Here is a 17,169-nt window from a genome sequence, read left to right as displayed (position 1 = left end):
AGAGCGTGGGCCGATCAACCTGGATCAACAGCATACATTGTTATTTGACTTTGAAGGCTTCTGCACACAGTGTGCAGACTGAGGTCGCGGTGTAAGTCTAGGGATGTGAAAAACAGACCGTTCTCATGCGAAGAAAGCAAGCAGTTTAACTTACCTGTAGAGTCGTGTGCAAAAGTGGCACAGTGGCAAGATGGCGTTTAACTTCTAATACGCTTATGCTAACATAGCAATGTGTGTAAGCAGAACCCTGTCTTCACTACACCCTCCCCTGATCGGACCACGAACAAAAAGGGAAGAAATTTTGGAACGCAGAGTTCAAGTCCGAATGAGACAGAACCAGGTTCATATTTTGTTAAACCAGATCATTTGGAAGTAATAAGTTTGAAGTTGTGAGCTAAAAAATCAAAGTGACCACAAAGGGGTGGTACAACGCCCATCATTGAAAAATAATTGTAAGAACCGTATGCTTTGAAGACGGAGAAGTGCCAATTTAGAATGAAAAAATGCCGGTATCACACCAAATATTGTTTGGAACGAGCTCACAATGCACCAAGCCAGTTGTTTTCGAGGCATTGAATATAGTGTGAATCAGAGCACCTAAATAAAGTGGGAGATCAGTGTTCAAAAGCGCATGTACCTCGGTGCGGGTGTTAGCTACGTGAAGGACAAATGTTTCACAAGAGGAAGTTAGAGCCCTTATTCTGCTCATCTTGTTGAACTCTGCTTTCAAGGTTGGTATGGAAGGCCAGACGGATATGTTGAGTCTCCCATGCGGGGGCGGGAAAAGCACATTTTTACAGCACACTACACATTGGGAGACAATTAGAATGGGCGGAATCCCTGCTAGCATCCCGCAGCATGCTTCATTATTTAAAAGCAAATAACTACCGTTAGCTACTAACGTGAAAGTGGGTGTTATTGCTGGCACTGGATTTCCCTTTAAAATGCAAGCTAAATTCGGGGCTTGGGTGTTACACGCGCCGTTGAATTGTATATTTTTGCATACAAGTGAGTGATCAGGTGTAGAAGTGCACTCCTCTCCCTTCAAATAAACTTATTTTCCCTCTCTCAGGCACCTGTATGTGAATGGGAGCGACCAAACTTCATGGAGAAAAGCGCTACCCAACGGTTCATATCTGCCTAAGGTATTGTGTTTCATACATGAACTGAACTTAAACAAAGGGAAAGGTAGTGTTATCAACCCATGAATAAGCCACACAGCCGAGTTAGATTCAGCCACAGAAAATGGTAAAGGTTCCAACTTGAATATATCGCATCCTTCATGGACACGAACTATTGTTTTTCAGCCAAATTAAACGGTAAAAACAAAGATGATGTATTCATGTAGTCCCAAGGAACTTTCCCAGATTTCAATGTTTTTAAAGTCCACGTAAACTGCATTATGGAACACAATTGATTTTGACCATGGTATAAAACAGACATTTCATCCTGTACAATATCCACAACAGATGAAACAATATTATCTAATGTGTAAATTCTGGAAGAAAGAGTATTAATGCTATTATCAATGACAGCAAGCACTTTTTCTAAAATAGCTTGATCAATAGCCCTCAATCTAGAAGCAGCTTCAATTTGAGATAATTTCCAAACCTCGTTGTAAATAGCATATACCCATCTTTTGGACCTGCTTCCTACAGGGCCTTTAACAAAGTCATTCAAATCAACATCGTCAGTCAATTGGGACAAATGAAGTTTAACTGATGCTAAGGTGGAATGTTTAAGCCAGTTTTGACATAATTTGCCTACCGAATAGGTAATAACAGAATGGGAGTTTTCAAAACGGGGGTCCACCCTAACCTGTGTATAGCGTGGGGCCAGACCCAGAAAATGATGTTGGCATGAATCCGAACTTTTTTGCCCTAATACCCATCCTTGGGAATCCAAGCTGGAAATATTGAAGGAGGTATTAGTAATTAGGGACTGCAATTCATCAAGGGACATATCTGTGTAATTGTCCCAGGTAGGATAAGCACCCAGATCAGGAATGGTAGGGGCATTCATTTTTTTAGAAGTAGCCAATCCAAAGCAAGTGGTTTGAAAAATAGTAGAATTCAAAACCAACATGTGGTTCGGGATGAGGCATGCACGATGTAAAGCCTCGGTGCCCCGCACCTGCCAGCCTTTAGAACTCCAAACAGATTTAAGGTCAATTGTATCTTTCCACACCTCATAGCCCCCTATAGCTAATTGATAAATAAAAGACTTGGAATGCAGTAATTTAGTGTGTGTGAATCTGACTTTGGAAGTGGACTGAGTATTCATTTATAAATAAAAGGCTTCAGGATTGGATCGACTAAAATCGGTAAAATATGTAAATGTTTTCAATAGAGTTTTCAAATTACCTTCAATGAGAGCTGGGCAATGTTCCCATTGTGTATAATTAATCACATTTCTAAATGTATTTGTTTTATGCAGGAAATGATTGCCATAGTGTTGATAACAAAATAACTCTGCATAATTTGCTGAGTTGAAGTACAAATCTTCAGCATCAAATGCAGCATAATATTTCAAATCAGAAAAAAGAGCCTCAACGGCTTGGACATCCCAATCATCAGAGCGTATGTTTTGTTTCACAACGCCCCCCAAAGAAGCACGAAGTACATTGGGGACATTAATCACCTCTGTTGGGCCATGAATTTGAAATTTTGCAGCATTCCGTACAATCCCATCTAACACAGGCCAGGCAGTGAGATTGACAAACGTCTGGTCCCTCTTCATGATGTGTGATGAGGAGTGGGGTGCCAAAGTTCCATCAATTAATCTAATTGCAGATCTTTCGGCAAGATAATGTCCATTTACTAGACAAAATAAGACAGCCACAAATCCAATCGACATGAACAAAAAAATAGAGATGAGCAGCAACCAAATGTAAGTCCAAGGGGGAATTAAGAAATGTCTTTTAAACCAAACTGCAAAAATAGAAATTTTCGATTGGGCACTCGAGTTAGTGTCAAATGAAAAACGTGACTGGTCTCCTGCACTTGTCTGCACACCAGGCAACGACACATCTGTTGGAGAGGTATACTCAGTATCTTCATAGGTACCGCCATCCGGTCGATTCAATAATGAATTGGTAACTGAATGCATCTCGATGGCAATGTCAGGCCTGTTTGTATTCGCCGAGGCCAAAACAGAATTTCTCAGCATTGCTGGACAAGAGACCGCTGGAGTCATACTAAGAAGAATCGGCCACTCGTTGTAGTTTGACATTGTCAATGGAGATGTACCTGTTATCCTTGCGACCAGGAAGTGGAGGTAAAATGACTGTTCTTGTACCCTGCACGCCAAGCACTGGAACAGGTGCACTATAAGAGGGGCCGAACTCCTTCTTGTTCTCCACTTTCTCTCGGACCAGGTCACCGACTCGAGGTAGCCCACCAACTATCGGAATCTGAAGTGTAGCATCAGTTGTGGAGGGCAAATGTTCCTTTGCAAGACTGTCTTGAGTCTCTTGTGTCGCCGTCCAATTGTCCTCGGAGTCGCACGATGCTGTAAGGGGTCCACCTCCCGATAACCCCTTGGTCTGATATATATAGAACAGACACAGAAGGGTGATCAGGCGAGGGAAGGAAAGGAAGGGGACAGCTGGGAGGGAGATCTGAAAGAGAAAGAACAATATGCAGTGGTTAGACCAGCCCCTTGCTTCCCTACCAGATTGTTCCCTTAACTCCCATGCTATACCTGTAAAAGAAATAAAGTACTCCTGAAACGGTAGACCTGGAGGACCTGGAATCAGGGCAAGCGTGGACCCTACAGAAAAGACACGGATCAGCATTTGTTGTGACCCCCTTCCTAACACCCCCTCGTAGTAGCTCCTTTGGCTAACCTACATACCATGAGTCCTGGTTTCCTCTCTGAACAGGGGGGAAGGACGTATGCCAGCAGTCACCTTTCCGCCCCTGTAGCGAGTACAAATGAACACATGAAATGCAGCAGGGCACTGGATGACGATAATTCCTCCTAACGCCCTACACGGGTTCCGAACAAACCCTTGAGCACTATCCCAATACGTCTTGGGCAGTGCTAACTAGAAACAGGGATGATATCTCAAGGTCACTGTGATGCGTCCATACCCCACAGTATGGATAACCAACAATAAGGCAGCGTGAAGACTTCAATAGTAATTTAGAGTACAACACTCCACCCTGTGAGAGTCAAAAGGCGGGCTCGAGCAGACGTGTACTACGTCAGGCAAACAGTCCCACTGGACTTGCGACACAGCAACGCCTCAGGCGGCTTCCAACGGGGCCACGGAATCACTGATACTAACAGGCAAGGCTTAACCAAGCTTTGTCAAGACCGGAGAGTCGATGAAAACAGTGCGTAAGCAGTCAGCGAGGAATACAGAGTCGGTGCAGAGCACCCCTACCAGAACGCTGCACTCCTTCCGCACTCCGACCTGGAACTCAAAATAACCGGCACCCGATTGATGCCGGATGTTCCTTTTCTTCGTCTTTGCGCACGGCGCGCTGACGTCACGAGCGTCAGCACGCAGTGCGCCATGGGAATTGTAGTTCCCTTTACCTCCGCCTACCGTGGGTTTGTAGCGCTCTGACTGACAGTGCTCTTCTGCGACCTCTGTGGGCCACAACATCTTGTAGGTTCTGTAACACAGCAGAATGATCATCTACGTCAAAGGGTGCGACCGCCGCCGCCATGTCTAGACTTTCAAGGTCCGGGACAAACATTTTTATGCCAAAGAGCTTTTCGTATGGGGCCTGCCCACCCACAGACCTTCTAAGGAGATTATTAAGTGCACGTTGTACGCTATACAAATGGGCCAACCAGTTTCTGCCTGTACCTATAACCCTACCTTTTTTCCTATAACCCTAGCTGTGAAGGATTGCTTTAAGTCACGGTTCATTCGGTCCACAACAGAATTGCCCTCAGGCCGGTATGGCGATGAAAATTTGACCTGGACCACCAAAGACCTTGTGGCTTCTTTGTACGCCTTAGAGGCGAACGCCGGACCCTGGTCAGAATGGAGGGTGCCACATGCAAAAATTCCCACAAAGACACGCAAATCCCTGATGACAGTTCGAGCATCAGCACTTCTTTGTGGCCAAACCCATAGAAAGCGTGTGTACGAATCCACTGCAACTAAGATGAACTTATATACAGTATCGGAGGAGAAAGGACTGCAGTGATCTAATTAAACACACCCAAGTGGTTTATTAGATATGTGCAACTGTGTTTGAGGTGGACGCGCAGCAGTTGAAGGTTTAATCTGCTGGCAAATGTCACCAGTAAGGACATAATCACGAGTCTGTTTATACAATCCGCGCCACCAGTAACATTGCTGCAAGATAGTGACAGTCACTGAAACGTCTGCATGAGCCGAACCATGCCTTCGTGAGCGGCTGTTATCAAGGAAAGCCTGCGGTCCACATTGGGAATCAGTCTGTAACCAACGTCGTTAATTCTCACATAGGGAACTTTATCAGGACTTAAATGATTAGAGTATTTAGAAGGGAAACCTCTAGGCTAATTTTCTCCCTTCTTGGTTGTAGAAATAGCTGCCAAGATGTCATCATCAATCTTACTTTTGGATCTTGTAACTGCTGCTACTAAATATGTTGCCACTGCTGTTTTCGCTGCTTCGTCAGCTAAACTGTCACCAACAGCGTGTACTCCTACGCGCTGGTGACCAAGAGTATGAATTACATTCACGAGAGGCCGACGTTCTTTAAGTTCTGCAACTCGAACCCAAAGCATTTCATGTTTGATTGTGCTACCTTTGGAATCACAATATCCATTTTAAGTCCAAAAGAATAAATTGTCGTTGAAAGACTGAACACAGTAGTAAGAGTCACTTACAATAAGAGTAGTCACACGGGGATCAGCAAACTCTAGTGCAAGCACCAGAGCACATAGCTCTGCCAACTGGGCGGTACAGTCCCCTAATGTCTGCGTGTCCACGACATTGGACTTAAATTCTCCATTCACGATGGTACCAGCCACTATTGCGCAGCCGCTGAATAAGAATGTTTAGATCCAGTCATGGGTTGTGCCTAACCGTCATTGTAAATGATACAATGGTAATCCTCAAGCGGGTGCATGGATTGAGGAGCAGGATGAACAAATTCATACTGCAAGTACTCCTGAGTTTGCAATGAGGAATCAAAGATAAACGTGACATCTGGAGACGTCAAGAAAGTGGCCCATTGTATCCAACGTGGATGCAAAGCTTTAGAATTTGGTACACTGGCTCTCGTCACTGCCAGGCAGGATACGGTGTGACAACCAACATGCGTTTCCCCTGCGATAGCGCTCTCTCTTTTAGAATCGCCATCTGCACAGCAGTTAATACTTTTTCAACAGAAGAAAAGCACATTCCAGCCGAAGTGTACTAGTGTGACTTGTAAGCAATAGGGACTGTGTCTCCCTCATTAAACGTCAAATACGTGAAACCCACTGCGCCTGGCACAATTCTTATTACCAGGTTTGTGTGGTTGTCACATGTCAGTAAGTATTTAGATTCAAGAAGATCAGACTGCAAAGATTGCAGTATAGCTGAAAGTTCTGGAAGCCAGCAAGATTTGGTAAAAGTAGGTTGAATCAAGGCATATAGCGGCTTGATACGCTGGGCATAATCGGGAATGTAAGTACGCCCGAAGTTCAAAAAATCCAGCAAAGATTGTAGCTTTTTCAGAGTTGGTGGAGCGCTCAAACATGCACATTTCTCCAGGAAGTGAGGTGCTAAACCTCGTCCTTCGTTGTTGAGCTCACAGCCCAAAAACAACACTGTGTACTCTGCAATGTGTGATTTCGCAAAGTTAAATTTGTAACCGAAGTCCGCAAACATGACAATGATGCGGTCAACGCGACACAGATGCGGCCATAATTCATCATCTGTGAGATAAATATTATCAACATATGAGTACGCATCAGGGTCAATGCTCTCTAACAGAGAGACAACACGTGCGGCAAAGACGCCTGGGCTGTTTTTATAGCCCTTGGCTAATCTTTTGAACTGTTTTTGTTTGCCGCCAGAAGTAAAGGCTGTCCATTGAATACTTGAATACTAATAGAGGACAGGTTATGACTATAAAAGTCATTGGAAATGTCATGTGTAGTCTTAAACCTTTTACTCACAAGACTATCAACCAGGGCAGAACTGTGGGTATTCTGTACTGCGCACGTCCGACAATGAGAGTTCAAATGCCGATAATCCAATACTAGGCGGTACGACCCATCAGGTTTGGTTACAGTGAAAAGAGGATTATTCATGGGTGACACACATTTCAATTACACCTTGATATTCCAATTGGGGTTGTGGCTGTGGCATTGACCGCAATGGAATCTCATGTCTGGGCGAGAGTTTATCCCATCCGACGGTAAAACGCCAGTGCAAGCACCTGAGCCCACTCTTTTGCAAAGCTCTGCACCTGCTCCTTTGGCACAGTGTGTGCGAAACTAGGGAGGATTACCTCCTCCCCTCTCGGAGCGGGCAAAACGAAAGGTGGGGGCCAGTCAGCCTTAGCTAACAAAATGTCATATGTAGAGGTCAGATTTTCCCCAAAAATCCCTCTTATTTTACGTTGTATGTCACCTTCAATTAAAAGTACTATTTCATATAGTCTGTCGGGGGAGCCACTCTAGTGTCAGCAGTTTCCACAGTAATAAACGTGTCAGTTGCTGTCGCCTTCAGATACGGACGCAGTGCTTACCGCACTATTGTAACCTCCGCTGCGCTGTCTAGCAGCGTTAGCGCCCATGTCAGGTTCCCGGAGCTGTGTTCTCACTATCTGTGGCATACCTTGCGGTTAATGCAGCAACTTTCTTTTTCTGAAACGAAGGGCATTGACGTGGAAAGTCGTCCTGCTTGCCTTTACCATCAGCCGGGCAGGGCTGCTCACGTCCTTGCGGGGCACCCCGACCTCTGCCGCGTTCTCCACCACCGGCTTGTGAGACCGATGTTTCCTGTGAAGAATGAGGAGAACGTTGATCAGGAACCTGAAATCTATCAGGAGACCTAATCTTGAGCGATCCCTTAACTCATATGTGCGTTCAGTAGACACTGGTATTGGCGATGCAGGACGTGACCCTTGTTTCTGTTGCTGCTTCCCCAGTTTTTTTATTTTTCCAATTTTGTTTAGTAAAAACTGGACGGTCGTCTTTAGTATACTTAACCGTCTGAGTTTGCGGTTGAGCTGCTATTTTTGCAAAAGGCTTAACACCCAAACTATTGTGGCCAATGGTCTTATAAGCCTCCGCAATAATCTTCGGTAACTGCCGGGGTTTATCGGTATCGGCGATGAGGCACAACTCATTAGACACTTGAAAGTTAACTGCATCTCCCTTGACGTTAGCAAGGATGAGATCAGCAACCAAGTCAAACACTCCGACAAGCCTCATTCCCAACTCGTCCGCCGCCTCCGGACCGTGCTCATCCTGAACATGCTTAATCACGGAGGGCAGTACAGTCATAGACGGCGTGCCGAAGCACTTCGCATAGACTGCTGCAAATACTTTACCCCAGTTCTCACAATCCGTCACCTCAGGTATTAAGTCTTTCTGCAAACTAATCACCAGAATGTTTTGTTTTTCCACAGGAGTCGTATTAGGAAATACTGCTTCCAGCTGGTCAAATGTCTCAGCAAGCCAATGAGGCATATCGTCCTTATTCTGGGGGCGCTTGCCCATTACCGAATTAACCATGACAGGACTAACAGAAATCCCGGCCGGTCCAACTGGTTGCATCGCAACCCCAGGTGCCCCCACCTGGAGGTTGCATGAGACGTATTGCAGTAAAGCCCTGTGTACCGCTATCAAGTCGGTATGTAGCTGGCATACGTCGTCCACTGGTACTTGCAAATAATGTGGATGTGGTGTGAACCCGGCCAAGACTGGCCAAGTGGCCCCAGGGATAGACAAAGGGCCTAACCAAATCGGAGTTACCGCATGGGGGAGGGCGTCATTAAACCAAATATGATGCTGCCATGCCAAAGTGGGAATTTCCTGTGTCCTATATGGTGTGTAATTCGCAGGTATCACAGTGGGAGTGTAAGTATGGAATGTTTACTGCAGGAAACGTAACCCAAGAGTAGAAAAGCTCAAAGGGGAACGCTGCATCGGCACTCACCAAAAAGATTACTGACATACCATCGTCGGGCACCCCAAACTGCATCAGATGACGCTGGAGCGCTGCACAACTATGCACAGCTATATTAATATCACCCATAAGGACACAGAGAAGAAAAACAATCTATATAAAATGTAGCACAAAAAGGGCCATAATTCAAAATGCAAACCTTTTTTAATTGTCAAGCTTGAATGAACCTATAATGTATCCATATAGGTAGGTTAATACGTCACTTCTGTCAACCGGAAACGGGAGTGAGGGTGTTGTGGACAAAATATAAGCACTACTACTAAAGCGTCTTGAATACAAGACTAAAGGTTAGGTGCGCCATGTTGTGGGGATTCTGCTCATGCACAGAACTATGCACAGGAAACCAGGACTTCAGTGAATTGTGGTGTACCAAAAAATTCACCTCAGTACCCAGAACCCCTATCCGACTAGCATCAGTGTCTCATTCGGTCTCCGTACTACAGCAAAGCTACCAATGATTAGACAACCCGGAACAAACGACTCTCTGTGAATGGAAAAGTTTTCTCCAAGTGCCAGGATAATGCATGCAATGCAATATTAAAGGCATCCGAGTTTCAGATATTTACAGCTGTGTGCGTGTTGTGTCTAGAGCGTGGGCCGATCAACCTGGATCAACAGCATACATTGTTATTTGACCTTGAAGGCTTCTGCACACAGACTGAGGCCACGGTGTAAGTCTAGGAATGTGAAAAACAGACTGTCCTCATGCGAAGAAGACAAGCAGTTTAACTTACAACAACAGCTACCTGTAGTGTCGTGTGCAAAAGCGGCAAAGTGGCAAGATGGTGTTTAACTTCTAATATGCTTATGCTAACATAGCAATGTGTGCAAGCAGAACCCTGTCTTCACTACAGTTTAAAACCTGTGATTAGTGCTCACATTTCACAAAGTGTTATCTGCTGGCTAACAAAGACAATAGATGAGATCTTGCGTTATGCAAAATATTGCAGTGATGATTTAGACTTGAAGCAGAGCAAAATAAAGGAGAAATTCATGTAGGCTCAGACAAGGGTAGCTCAGAAAGGATTTAAGAATTATTCTTTTGCAGGAAATCAAGGAATGATGCAATAAATGGTTGCTCTGCGTGCTGGATTTGCAGGAAATTAGACTGGAATGTGAATGCCCCATGGCAGAAGTAGAGGTGTTCCGACAGGTGTGGGATCTGGGACAGACATTGCTGCTGTGAAAAAAGTTACTGCTCGTCACATTTGTACTTGGGTGGGCATTGGAAATGAGAATGTTGATTTAATCCTGAAAATGCTGGGGGGTTGATGTAAAATTCCAAAGGTATGACAGGTCAAAGAATACTTGTACAGCAAATACAGACTCCCATGTAAAATCAAGCCCAAATGGGGAATCCCAAATTGAATTGAAATCAGATGCCAACATTTAATTCAAACCAATTTCAGAATGCAATGCCACAATTGCAAAACCAGAATCAGGATGTTTTAGGTCAGTACACATTTTTGAAACTGATGAGTTCACTTCTGATAATTCTCAATGAAGGTGCCTGAGAGAGGAAGAAGTTTGCATACTTGGCGCAGTCTTGGAGGTAGACTAATGTGGCTCATATGTGGACGCAAACATTTATGGTGATGATGTGTCATTTCTCATTGACACTGGGGCTACCTGTTCCTCAGTTAGAACAGTGGACGTTCCAGACTTGCCCCTTTCAGGGAAAACAATACAAGTAGTTGGGGGTTACAAATAAACAAACGTTAAATCCTGTTTCACAAGAAGTTCCCATAAAAATAGGAACGTTTAAAAAGAAAAACAACAACTTGTGGTCTGTGATACTAGCCCAGTAAATCCATTAGGACGAGATCTGTTGTGTAAGCTGAATTCCACAATATATTGCTCACCAGAACATGTGGCTTTCCAGAGGCATGGTGAGGATGTCTATTTTAAAATGATGAGACAATATGCTGAAGTAGGAGTGTTCCCTTTATTGACAATTTCTGAATTGCCAGAAGATCTCAGAGAAACTGAAAATGCAGAAGTTTAGGCTATCACAGGAAAATAAATTGGACTTATAAAAGGTGTAGAACCAGTCCAAATAAAATTAAAACCAAATGCTATCTTCCCTAGAACACCATCCTATCATTTGTCTCCGGAGGTTATTGCAGGAATACAACCAGTGATTAAAGATATGTTGTTCCAAAAAGGCATACTGAGAATTGGTTGAAATCCCATGTAATTCACCTATTTTGGGTTTACAAAAGCCAAATGGCAATTAAAGGATAGTTCAGGATCTGAGGTGGACAAATGAAATAGTGCTGGCTTGTAGTCCCGTAGTGCCAAATTCTACTACTGCACTTTTCCAAATTCCTTGCACTGCAGAATAGTTTACAGTCATTGATTTGTGCCAGACTTTCTTCTCAGTGCCCTTGCATGAAGATAGACGGTATATATTCTCCTTTGCTTTCCAGCAAAAGACAGTCACGTGGTGTCACGTTCCTCCAGAGTATACAGCGAGTCCTCAATTTTTTATCAGATCTCAAAAGAAATATCTTGAGCCCTTGCTAATGTATTATGAGTCTACCCATGTACAATATATTGATGATCTGCTAGTAGTATCAGATACACGTGATGCTTGCAAGTATGGCACCAATGCACTTTTAAATCACCTGGCAGAGAACGGGCACAATGTGTCTCCAGGTAAACTGCAGTACTGTCAAAAAGAAGTTCACTATCCGGGACACATTATTATGATAGTAGTCAGAAAGGTGTCACCCGAGAGAACGGAAACCATCTTGCAAATGAATCCACCTTGGACACAAAAAAAGATTAGAATGTTCCTAGGAATCGTTGGCTACTGTAGACAATGGATACTGAACTTTTCCTTAATGACAAAGCCTTTACTGAGGCTGACACATCGAGATGTGTGTGATCCACTTCTTTGGGACAATGAATGCATCAAAGCGTTTTTAGATTTGAAAGAGAAATTGTGTCATGCTCCAGTTTCGGGAATGCCTGACTACTCAAAATAATTTACCCTGTTTTGCAGTGAAAGAGATGGATGTGCACTTTGAGTTTTCACACAGGCACATGGAGGGGCCCTAAGATCTGTGGCCTATTTTTCTACCACACTTTACCCGGTAGCAGCAGGACTCTCTGGCTGCTTGAAGGTGGTTGCCGAATTGAGTGTTAGTTTCTAAAAGAGCAAGAATATTGTGATGGGATACCCTTTAATTATCATGGTCCCACAATCAGGGAAATATTTGTAGACCAAAACAAAAACACAATATAAAACTCACAATAGACTTACTAAATACGAGCAGAGTTTGCTAGCCTCTAATAATATTACAATCAAACGTTGTAATGTATTGAATGTTTCTACTTTGAAGCTTGTAACTGAACAAAATGACAAATGTGAAGAGTTCGATCATGATTGTTTAAGTGTCACTGAACTATGCACAAAGCTAAGACCTGTTATTAAGAATGAAGCACTACATGAGCCCGACCAAGTCCAATTTGTTGATGGTTCATGCCTAAGAGGAAATGAAGGCACACAGAGAGCAACAAAAGCTGTGTGCTCCATAAATGATGTGATTGAGGCTTCCTGGTTTCAATCTGTTTTATCCACACAAGTGGCTGAGTTAATGGTTGTCACACGAGCATCCAGTGTATCTGCACAAATGACAGTCACCATCTTTACAGACAGCCAGTATGGTTTTGGTGTAGTTCATGATTTTGGGCAACTATGGTTGCAACGTGGGTTTCTTACCTCCACAGGAACACCTTTTCAAAATGGACAGTATTTAAAAGGCTTGCTTGAAGCTCTACAATTACCCAATGAAATTGCTGTTGTAAAATGTCCAGGACATCAAACAGGCAGCGGATACGTTGCCATAGCCAACAGATACACTGTCTCAGTAGCCAGGTATTGTGCACTGCTAGCATGCACATTTAATGGAGGTTTCACGTGTGAAGCTGAGGAAGAAAGTGCTTTCACAAATATGATGGAAATAACTGACACCTGGGAAGAATTAAAACGAGTGCAAGAAAATGTGTCTGAAACAGAGCAAAATGGTTTGATTAGATCAGGTTGCTCAAAGAATGCAAATTACATTTGGATGTCAGCTGATGGAAGGCCAGTGTTGCCTGATAGCTTGTTGTTTCCAATGACTAGATACTAACACAGGTACACACATTTAGGGAGATATGCCATGGTGAGACTTTCCCGAAAAGCTCGTTTAATCCTAGGTTCCAAATCATATTTGATGAAAGTTTCAGAAGGTGTGTCATACGTCAACAACTAAATGCAGGGAAGGAAACACACAATACAAGTACACATGTAGGGAGATCAAATGTCCCTTTGACCAGACTACAGATGGATTTAATCAAGATGCCTGTGCTCAACAGGTTGAGATATATCCTAGTGATCATCTGTGTATTCTCAAGATGGGTGGAAGCCTACCCAATGGGGAGAAATGACAGTCTCACTGTAGCTAAGCTGTTATTATGAGAGATCATACTGAGATTCGGGATGCCGGTCCTTCTTGAGTCAGATCAATAATGAATTGAGGAACATGCTATGTGCTGTTCTACAGATTGACAGGAAACTCCCTTGCACTTAGAGACAAGAAGCATCAGGCAGAATGGACAAATGAACGGAATGATAAAGTCCAGATTGGCAAAGGTTTGTGCTTCAAGTTCACTGAAATGGCCAGATGTTTTACCATTGGTTCTGATGAGTGTCCGAACTATTTCAGAGAGGAAGACAGGATTATCCTAGCTCAAAACTTGAATGGAAAGGGCAATGAGACTATCAGCCATGCCAACGAATGCCCTAGTGAATATCACAGATTATATGATTTTGGACTACTGCAAGACACTCACGGATGTGGTTTGTTCTGTCTTTCATCAAGCATCAGCAGCTTCACAAGACCGTCATCAAGAACAATGCCACAACCTCAGCCCTGGTGACTGGGTCATGATCAAGAAGCACGTTTGGAAGACTTGATTTGAACCCATATGGAAAGGCCAAACTGACTATGAACTCTGCTGTTAAATGTACTGGAATTGCAAACTGGATACATGCCTCACACACCAGGAGAGCGAGCAATCCAGAGGAAGCGTGTTTGATCTATGATCCAGAGAGAAAAGCATTAGTGGTTGCACCACCAGTTGAAAGACCACCTAGACCTTCAGCATTGCACCAGCTGAAGTGCAGAGAGAATCGCAAGGAGAAGGGGTGAAGATCAACAAGTTGAAAGACAAGTACATGTGCCTGAAATAACACAAAGTTGCATTGAGGTCTCAGATGGAGACGTAGCAGAAACTGAACCGCATGCTGAAAGCATCTGTGAAACAGAACAAGGAGAAGAGCAAGATCCCGGTGAAGGACTGAGCTCTGGGACGAAAAGAATACATTGCCAAGCAGAGTGGGCAAGGAGTCTTGAAAAGGAGAGACTGAGAAGAAGCTCATCAATATCACGGATTCCAGAAATAGTACCTGAAGAGAGTGAGACAAAGGACGAAAGCGCTCTTGATACAAATCAAGAAGTTATAGCTGTTAGAAGAACTCAAGTACCTTGCCAAAGATATTCTGAGCCTGAATAGTCTTACTACGTAAATGCAGTACTGAATGTGACATTGGAAAATCTGTGCAACGTGAACCCTGAATTGTTAGAACCCCCTTGAAAGTAATAGAGACATTGCTATTTGGAAGAAAACAAATCGATTGAAAAAGAAAAAACAAACAATGCAAAAAGAAGAATAACTGTGAACTCCCTATTAGATATTTGCTATTTTAATTATTTGTTTTACAGAAAACTAACTTAGGTCCGAGAAGAATGTTACAGAAGAATAGAGATAACCATTTAGAAGAACACGGAGTAGAGTTAAGGATTGTCTGTTAAGGAACTGAACTATCAAGAAAGCTAAGAAAAGAAGGTTTAAGAAAAAAGCATTTTTTTAAATAAACTTTAAAGAAGATTGTCTGCAAACCCTCTATAACAAAACAAAAAACTGACTCAAAATGATGTTTTGCATAAAGAATGAGTGTAAATGTATCATGTGTATGTCTTTCGTAATAACAGTGATAATGATCACCATAGTATTAGTAGGATTTTACCTAACCTCTGATTTAGAGGCCACTAGCACAAATGTGACAAATACACATACACAGCATTTTAGGGATGGCATTTTTACTTAAACATTTGTGAGTGAAAGAAGATTACTCTAGACTAGTAAGAATACACTAATGAGCCTACTGTTTGAATTAGCCACAACCAGAAAATCAAACAGTAGGCTCACATGGTAGCACAAAAACTTACATTGAGAAATAAAATGGACCCTCATCTTTAGACTTCTCCAAAATGGTTAACTAGGCCGAATTCCGGCATATATATAAAACCCTTAAAGGGTCAACATAAAGACAAACAAAATGGTGTGCAAGCTGCTTCCTAGGGGAAACATATTAAAACACTGTATTGCAATTCACCATTGAGTGCTAATGGCCCCATCAGTCCCAGGTCACAGGAAAGCCCAACACCGAATCAATTCTATCCTTTCTCGCTCCCCCCCCAAAAAATAATCCTAAACCCCTCATCTGCATGCTGGTCAACTGCTGATCGGCTGCCCAACATGCAACAGATATCTCGGAAACCATCCTTAGTGAAGCCATTGACATCGCATTTCTTACGGAAACCTGGCTCAATGCCCACTCTTCATCTATTCTTGACCTGCTGTCTTGCCCGGGTTACTCCATCCTCAGAAAAGACAGGCTTGACAAAATTGTAGGGGGCCTAGCCATTATCTATAAAGATGAACTCCAACTCTCCCTTGTTCAGAACTCCGACCATGCTACTTTTGAATACATTGGAGCGGAACTTAGAGCTCAGGGTTCTCCTCCTATTCGGATACATAATATCTACCATCCCCCTGGTGACCCTCTGCCCTTTGTGGAGGAATTGTCTGACCTTCTTTCTCAATCCTCGATTTCCAACTCTAAAAACCTCTTCCTCAGAGACTTTAATATCCACTGGAACAAAAAGGATGATCCCTCTGTTATCCTCCTCAATGATCTACTCGACATTAATGACTTGAAACAACTTTGCCATTCGCCAACGCATTCCAAAGGGGCTGCTCTCAACGCTATCATCACAAGCAAAGATCTGGCTTCCCTTTCCCACATAGTCCCCATTGACTGGTCTGACCACCGCCTCATTCTCTTCACGATTACCAGCGCCTTGCCTCCCCCTTCCCCTAAAATCATCAAACATAGGAAATTAACCAGAAATCTTCACCTTATTCCTCCTGGTGAACTGGAAACTAAGATCAAAGCACAACTACAACTTACACCTCCATCCCAAACCGCAAATGACCTAGCCGAACACTACAACAAATACATCTTGGAGGTCCTTGACCAAATTGCCCCAGCCAAATTAAAACTGCAAAAAAACAACCAGCCATATCCTGGTTCAATGCTGATCTAAACAACGAGAGACGCTCTCTTAGGCTGACTGAACGCACATGGCGACAACATCCTTCCCCCTCAAATCTTGCTCTCCTCAAAGCTGCAAGGGCTAATTACAAAAAAACACATCCTCAATGCAATGAAAAGGCCTCCTACTTCCGCGCACAACTCGACCGGGCTAAAAATAGACCCAGGGAACTATTTTGCATAGTCAAGAAACAAACAGCTTCTGCCCCCCCCAAATTGATGGCCTCGATCGAAAGATGTGAAGAAATTGCGAACTTCTTTATAGAAAAAATCGCCAAGATTGATCCATCCTTTGCCTTAACCCCCCTCCACATTGCTCATCACTCCCATATGACTTTCCCTCCAAGTACCCTTTCACACCTTCACCCCCTCCTGACTCTGCTCATCTCCCTCTCGCTGTTGCCCCTCCGGAACTCTACTTCACCAACCCCCAGCTAAAAAATAATGCATCTTGGCTTAACTTCAGCCCAGTTACAGAGTGTGAAGTCCTCAATATCATCACCAAGCTTAAACCTTCCTCTCATACCATGGACCCTCTTCCGGCTAACCTTGTTCAAGATCTAAAACATATCATTGCACCATA

The sequence above is a fragment of the Triturus cristatus genome, chromosome 3_1 (assembly GCF_964204655.1).
Source record: "Triturus cristatus chromosome 3_1, aTriCri1.1, whole genome shotgun sequence".
NCBI lineage: Eukaryota > Metazoa > Chordata > Amphibia > Caudata > Salamandridae > Triturus > Triturus cristatus.
Note: the sequence above shows the minus strand (reverse complement) of the source record.